This window comes from Spermophilus citellus (assembly GCF_964194105.1).
Source record: "Spermophilus citellus genome assembly, chromosome: 5".
NCBI lineage: Eukaryota > Metazoa > Chordata > Mammalia > Rodentia > Sciuridae > Spermophilus > Spermophilus citellus.
Window position 1 is genome coordinate 51,256,020 of NC_138186.1, and position 6,969 is coordinate 51,262,988.

Consider the following 6,969-nt stretch of genomic DNA (forward strand, 5'->3'; position numbering starts at 1 on the left):
GAAGTTAGGAATTCCAGTGAGCAGATTATATTTAGACCAAGATTTTGAAGGTCTCAGATATACAGGCAATGGGTTCAATGGAAAGAGGGTTAGCCCTTGATTCTATCTGGGCTCAAATCCTGTCTTTGCTACTTATTAACTATGTGATATTTCTCTGACTCTGATTACATCACAGTTTTGAGTCTCGGATTCCTTATCAGTAAAAAACCTTCAAAATCAAATCCCATCAGATAACATAATGAAAGCACACTGTCTAGTGCTGATACAAACTGGGTGCTTAATAAATGTTAGTTTCCCTTCTCTCCCCAGCAAAAGCCAAGCCCCTAAAGACCACATGCCCCAGGGCAGAATGACAGCATGGTGAGTGTGATTCCCAGTCACCACCTCAGGTCTGCTGGAGTGTTAGGATCCTGTCTCCAGCATTCCAGCCTGGCATCTGTACAGTCACACTGAGTGCCTCCTGTGCTAATAAAATGAACTCAGAAAATATCATACCTATCTAAAAAAAATACAGAGTAATAACTCCTTTTCAGTAAGGAGTTACTCAAAGCCACCTTGCCAAACTTGTTTATCTGCCTTGATGATTAGTGCTCGCCACCTGGCTTCCTCCTGATGCCACAACCTGTTGGTCCAACAGCTTTAGATTAATAAAGAAGTTCAAAAAACAACATGCTCTCCCAGCCCTGGGACTTTGGCCTTTTCTAGTCTCAGCAGTGAACTTTGTGAGGTAGGCACGGCTCGGAGTGCAGAGGAAAGTGTCTTTGAATTTAGCTCTTCTCCTGCACTTGTGGCCCTGAGGCCCATTCCCAGGTTTTGGGTTTTGAAGCATGCCCAGCAGATGGAGGAGTGAGCAGTGGGTGATGGCTACAAAGTAAAGTTGAAATTCCTGTTGGAAAGAAGAGGAAAAATGCCTGAGTCCCTTAGTTCCTCTCTTGTGTGGCCCTGAAAAAGCCTGGATATGAACATCAAGGATTCTTGGATATGGACATAAAAAAACGTGGGCTTTTGGTGCCTATTCTCGACAGTCCAACATTGTCTACCAATTACTGCATGTTTACCATGCAGTCCCAAGTACTTTATGAGAATTATCTTAACCAGGTCTCACAGCCATGGCCCTATTAAGTATTATTATTGTCTCCATTTTTCAGATGAGGAATTCGAGATACAAAGAGATTAAGCAGGGCTAGGAATGTAGATCAGAGGCAAAGCATGGCTTAGCATGTTTGAGGCCCTGGGTTGCATCCCCAACACTGCCAAAAGCAAAAACAAACAAAATCAACAACAAAGAGGGCAGGGTACAGTGGAGCTCACCTGTAATCCCAGAGACTCAGGAAGCAGAAGCAGGAGAATCACAAGATGGAGAGAGGCCAGCCTGGGCAACTTAGCAAGATCTTGTCACAAAATAAAGAACTGGGGTAGAGTGGTAGAGTGCCGCTGGGCTCAATCCCCAGTACCTCAAAAAATAAAAATAATCAAATCTCCTCCCCCAACAACAAAGAAATAGCTTCCCCAAGGTCAAAGCAATCACTTGTGGTGGAACTGGGGTTCAAACACAGGCCTTCTATGTCTAGAAACTATGCTACAACTGCATGATGCTGCTTCTTGGTGTTGTGTTGTCATGGTCTTTAGCACATAATTCTGTAATTCTTTGTTTAAATCTTTATCTCTCTCGGGCTGGGGTTGTGGCTCAGCAGTAGAGTGCTCCCCTAGCACATGCAAGGACCTGGGTTCGATCCTCAGCACCACATAAAAAAAATAAAGGCATTGTGTTGTGTCCATCTACACCTAAAAAAATATTTTAAAAAATTATAAATCCTTATCTACCACATTTAACTTGGTGGTGGGTAAAATTCATTGTTCATTTTCCCTTTGACAGTGGCCAACACAGAACTCAACACCAAGTGGATGCCCAGCAAATGTTGGTTGAATAAATGTTCAAAATCTGACTATTACCTTGGCGTTTTAGCACTGGAGAAAGACATGGAAGAGTTGAGGGAAGATGTAGGTTATTAAGGAGCTGAGGACCCAATTTCTCTGATGGTGACAGTGGAAATTACTGCCTTAAATTGCCTTCTCCTTTTATGTGTGTTTTGTGGACAGGGTTGGCATGGCCAATGGTGGCAGCTGTACACATCATTTTTTGGCCTAGGATGCTTTTCTGTACTGCCTCTTTGACAATAGTACTCCCCCCAAGGTTTGAAGACTCCTCCCTAACTTCCTGAAGTTCCAGAGGGACCATCAATCACAATTCCTGACCCATTATCACAGAAGACCCTTGCCTTAAGCCTGGCCATTCAGGTTCCACACTAGCTTTTGGAAGGATGGAAGTCTGGAGATATTCGTGACTATCTTACCTGGGCTCATGGAGGAAGCCAAGCTGCAGTGTGACAGGATGGGGACAATATGCAAAGAGAAGCACACAGAGTTGAGAGGAGACCGAGTGACATTGTTTGAGGCCCTCAGTCAACCATACTTGAAGACAAATCTACACTTATATGTCCAAGTTTTCTGACTCTCTACATTCCCTATTTGTCTAAGCTAGTGTACATTGGTTTTGTCATATGAAACTAAAATAATTACTTTCAACCAAGTGTCGCACATACTGGCATGGAGGCACATGGCTGTAATCCTAGCGACTTGGGATGCCAAGGAAGGAGGATCAGAGGTTTGAGGACAGCATTGGCAACTCAATGAGACCCTGTTTCAAAATTTTAAAGAAAGGGGGCTGGGGATGTGGCTCAAGCGGTAGCGCGCTCGCCTGGCATGCGTGCGGCCCGGGTTCGATCCTCAGCACCACATACAAACAAAGATGTTGTGTCCGCCAAGAACTAAAAAATAAATATTAAAAATTCTCTCTCTCTCTCTCTCTCTCCTCTCTCACTCTCTCTTAAAAAAAAAAAAATTTAAAGAAAGGGCTGGGAATTGTAGCTCAGGGGTAAAGTGTCCCTGGTTTCTATTCCCAGTACCAAAATAAATAAGTAATACATAATATTAAAAAGCACTCTGGTAGGATCTGCAGATTAGAAAAAAAGAACTGCACAGAATATATTATACCAAAAATTATTAGTTGTTTACCTGAAATTTCAAACTGAACTGGCAATATCTTTCTATACGGATATACAACTGTATACCAGTGATATGCCAAACCTACATGATAAACATCACATGAGTCAATTCTACAAGTTTTTTGTTTTGTTTTGTTTTGTTTTTGTTTTGGTACTGGGGATTGAACACAGGATACTTTACCACTGAGCTACATCCCCAGCCCTTTTTTATTTTAATTAAAATTTGTTTTGCAGTTGTAGAAGGACACAATACCTTTATTTGTTTTTTAAGGGTTTTTTTTTTTTTTTTTTTTTTTTTAATGTGGGCCAGGGATTGAACCCAGTGCCTCATGCATGCTAGGCAGATGCTCTACCCCTTAGCCACAATTCTGGCCCCTATTTTTTTTATTTTTTGAGACAGTCTTGCTCAGTTGCTCAGGGTCTCACTAAGTTGCTGAGGCTGGCCTTGAATTTGCTATCCTCCTGCCTCAGCCTGCTGAGTCTCTGAGATTACAGGCATGCAATACTGCACCTGGCTCTGCAACATTTTTTAAATGAAGGAATGAAGTAAGTATATTTATTGGGTAATCTAGAAATATTTTTATTTATTTATTTATTTATTTTTAGGTGTAGATGGACACAACACAATGCCTTTATTATTTTTTTTTTAAAGAGAGAGAGAGGGAGAGAGAGAGAGAGAGAGAATTTTAATATTTATTTTTTAGTTATCGGCGGACACAACATCTTTGTATGTGGTGCTGAGAATCGAACCTGGGCCGCACACATGCCAGGCGAGCGCGCTACGGCTTGAGCCACATCCCCAGCCCAATGCCTTTATTTTTATATGGTGCTGAAAGTCGAACCCGGGTCCCACCCGTGCTAGGCGAGCACACTACCGCTGAGCCACAATCCCAGCCCCTAGAAATGGTCTTTTTTTTTTAATCAGTTACACATGACAGTATAATGATCTTGACAATTCATACATTTGAATCAAGTGGGGAATAATTTCTCATTTTTCTGAGTGTACAGGTTGCAGAATCACATTGGTCATACAGTCACTCATATACATACAACAATAATAATGTCTATTTTATTCTGCTGCCCTTCCTATCCCCCCTTCCCCTCCCCTCCCCTCCCATCACTTCTCTCTACCCAATCTAATGTGACACACTTTTTTTTTTTTGAGACATTGACGAGGACACGACGGTCACCATCCCTTCTGCCGTGTATGTGGCTCAATTTTATCACCGAATTAGTAAAATATAGTGGGATTACGAGAGCAAGCCACGAATGATCAAAGGCATCCATCATGGCCCCAGCGTGGCCCAGCCCATCCACCTGGACAGCACCCAGCTCTCCAAGAAATTCATCAGTGACTACCTCTGGAGCTTGGTAGACACCGAGTGGCAGCCAGGAGCCTCGTGACCTGCAGAATCGGCCTTGGCGGGTGGTGGGTAGCTCAGTGATGATCAGTTTAAAAATAAATGTCTGAATATATTCTGCTGTCGTGTACAACTAAGTAGAACAAATAAAAAAAGAAAAAAAATAGAAATATTCTTATATTAAAATAACCAGGTGGTTAAACTAATCAGGTGGTGATATAACTAAAGAAGTTGTTAAAGTTACATTAGTAGACCAAAGGGATAGATTAGAAATCCCAGAAATAAAACAATACAGATTATATAATCAGATAGCATATATCTATCTATGTATGCTATCAGATAGCATATATAGATACAAGCATTTCAAATTAGTAGGAGAAAATAAAGGATTACTAAAACACAGGTATCAGTTTAATTGGGTTGCTCTTTGCGAAAAGAAAAATTAGGTTAGTTTCCCATTTCACACCTTACTTTAAATAAATTCCAGATAAATTAGAAATACGAACATGAAAAAATAAGAGTTAGAAAAAAAAAAAGTGACAGCTGGGCACAATGGCCCCTGCCTGTAATCCCAGAGACTTGGGATGCTGAGGCAGGAGGATCCCAAGTTTGAGGACAGCATCAGCAACTTGGCAAGACCCGGTCTCAAAATAAAAAATAAAAAGGCTAAGGATGTAGCCTTGTGATAGAGTGCCCCTGGGGTCAACCCCTAGTACTGCAATTAAAAATCTCCGAGAGGTGAAGGCTGTTCTAGGTAAGACATAAAACCCAGTTTTAAAAGAGATTAATAAATTTGACCAAAATATAAATAATTTTCCTGATAAAAACATTTGAAATAAAGCCAAAGACAAAAAATTGGAAAAGTATGTGCCAATAAATAAGAAAAGGATGAGGCTAACAATATAACAGCAAAGAAGAAAAGGATATGGAAAACACAGTCTACACAGAAGCTCTAGGACTCTTTAAAGCCTTTAACCATATGAAAATATGCCCAATTTCATTCTTAAAAGAAACATAAATTAAAATTATTATACAATACTTTTTTTTTCCTGGCACTTTGAATTGAACCTGGGATGCTCTACCACTGAACTACATCCTGCCTTTTTTGTTTTAATTTTTTTGAGACAGGGTCTTGCTAAGTTATCACACACTGGCCTCAAACTTGGGATCCTCCTGCCTCAGCTTCCTGAGTTGCTGGGATTATAGGCATGTACCAATATCTGGAACTACAAGGCCTTTTTTAACATGTCAGATTGAAAATATGAAAAAACATTCCCAATACAATCACATTGGAGGGCCATTTGGCAGCATTTTTCAAAATTCCAAATGCAAAGCTCTTCAACTTAGCAGTTCTACTTTTAGAACTTTATCCTAGAAACATATTTGTGTGTATGTGAATTATGAATTAACTAAGTCCTGTAGTATCATTATAACAATAAAAGACAGGAAACAATTTAAATACAGCCATACAAGGAAATACTATGTATCTGTAAAACAGAACCAGTAAACTTGTTTTTGTTTACATAGAAACTGGGAAGAAACAGAGGTATGTGTGGGGAGTATATCTTTTTATCTTTTTTCTAATTTTGTGCTCTGCGTATTTTCTGTTTACTGAAAAGAACCCTAAAATACATTTTAGGAAACAGTTTTTTTTTGTTGTTGTTGTTGTTGTTTTGGTGCTTGGGGTTGAACCCAGGGCCTTGTGTAAACTAGGCAAGCACTCTACCACTGAGCTACATCCCCAGTCCTAAAATACATTTAAATATAAAATGCTTTAAGAAATACTAAAAAATATAAACATGTTTTAGGATAGATCACAAACATTCATGTTCTTAAAATATCACACAGAAATTCAAGGACATTTTAAGCTCAGGTGGGCACTTAAGATTTTGACCTCAGACCTAGGGAAAAGAATAAGTGAACATTTACATTTGTCTTAAACCCTACAGAAAAAGTGTGAAAATCACTGCTTTGCAAAATAATAGGGCTCACCGACAGGGCAGTGGAGAGATACCTTTTGGATCTTGGAGGTTAAGGTCATACTGAGTATATATATATATATCTCAGGGTCAGAGATAAAAAGCCAAACAGTAGGAAACTAATGCCACCTTTACAGGACAGGACATTGTGTTACCAGAGCCCAGGGAGCTGGCTCATCTGCTCAAAGTTGGAACCAAGTAGGTCATAGGACTAATGTTGACGGGATGGATACTCTGGCTTGCAGGTGGGGAGAAGGGATATTCTGACTTTTTCCTTGGTTCCCTCCAATGTCCAGAAAATGCCTCTCATTAATAGAGTCCAGCAATTCAGCCCAAAGGCCAAGCAGCACAGTAGTTTAGGCCCTGCAGCTTTCATGGACTCAACCCTCCGTTGCCATTTTGTAAAGAGCAGGAGAAAGGGGAAGAAGAGACTTGATGGTAAAACAGGCCAGGATCAGCACAGAGGGAAATCAGGAAAAAATCAAAACATAATTGATAAATTCATCCCCTTGAGGAAAATCAACTCAGGGTGACCTCACAAAGGTTGGTTTCTTGAACAGCAAT

At 40.3% G+C, this 6,969-nt stretch overlaps 1 long non-coding RNA gene across 2 annotated transcripts in view; it reads right to left on the reverse strand.

Moving 5' to 3' along the window:
• Positions 1–6,969, reverse strand: part of LOC308650070 — a 637,596-nt gene that overhangs the window by 263,519 nt on the left and 367,108 nt on the right. The window contains exon 4 of one of the 2 annotated variants that reach the window (XR_014022231.1): positions 2,806–2,828. The exons of the other annotated variant lie outside the window; for it this stretch is intronic. This is a non-coding gene — a long non-coding RNA (uncharacterized lncRNA). Of the gene's footprint in view, positions 1–2,805; positions 2,829–6,969 lie in introns of those variants that run through there. 2 annotated transcript variants of the gene reach the window in all.